Source organism: Macrotis lagotis, chromosome 1 (genome assembly GCF_037893015.1).
Source record: "Macrotis lagotis isolate mMagLag1 chromosome 1, bilby.v1.9.chrom.fasta, whole genome shotgun sequence".
Classification (NCBI taxonomy): domain Eukaryota; kingdom Metazoa; phylum Chordata; class Mammalia; order Peramelemorphia; family Peramelidae; genus Macrotis; species Macrotis lagotis.
This window is the reverse complement of record NC_133658.1, coordinates 563896645-563897625: the sequence shown is the minus strand read 5'-3', so window position 1 is coordinate 563897625 and position 981 is coordinate 563896645.

The following is a 981-nucleotide window of genomic DNA, read 5'->3' as shown; positions in this document are numbered from 1 at the left end:
CTGTCGCTTGGGCGGCTGGACTCCGGAGCGCCTGCGCGGCTTTCTCGCACTGCCTGCTGGGAGTTGTAGTCTTTCTACGCGGCCCTCTCCTTCAGCCCCACCTACACTCTCTAGTATCTGCCCACTTGCTCCTTCTGAGAGCTGAGCCAGCCTTACCCAACCTCCCATACCCAATCAGAAGCCAAATCCCGGGCTTTCTGCCTTTTGGGCACCTGCGGCGTATGCTCCCTTCTCTCTGAACAATGACTTTAACATCACCCTGCTGCAAGTCCCCCCCTCCCCTTGTGACAGGACTATTTATTTATGTTTTAGATTTCTTTGCAAGGCAATGGGGTTAAGTGGCTTGCCCAAGGCCACACAGCTAGGTCATTATTAAGTGTCTGAAGTTGGATTTGAACTCAGGCCCTCCTGACTCCAAGGCCTGTGCTCTCTCCACTGTGCCACCTAGCTGCCCGACAGGACTATTTCCTGCACTAGCCTGGTGGTAGTCCTGCCTCAGGTGTCTTCCTCCTTCCAATCCATGCTCCACACATTTGTCAAGTTGTTCTGCCTATAGTGTAGATCTGAGGAGGTCATCCCTTTATTCAGTAAACTCCAGTGATGCCCTCCTTCTTCCTCCTCTTCTTCCCCTCCACCTCACAACTACTAATGTGCAGTGGTGTCTAACTCTGATCCCATTTGGGATTTTTTTTGGCAAAGATATTGGAGTTGGATTGCCATTTCCTTCTCCAATTCGTTTTCCAGATGAGGAACCAAAGCAAACAAAATTAAGTAAGTGACATGCTCAGGGTGGCTGGGTCTGAGGCATGATTTGAACCCAGGAAAATTAATCCTCCTGACTCTAGGTCTGGCATTCTATCGACAGCACCTCCTAGCTTCTTCAGTAATAATGATAACAATTACATAACACTGTTCGCCAGGTACTATGCTAAGCATTTTACAATTAATTTATTTAGTCCTTGAAACATCCCTGGGAGGTAG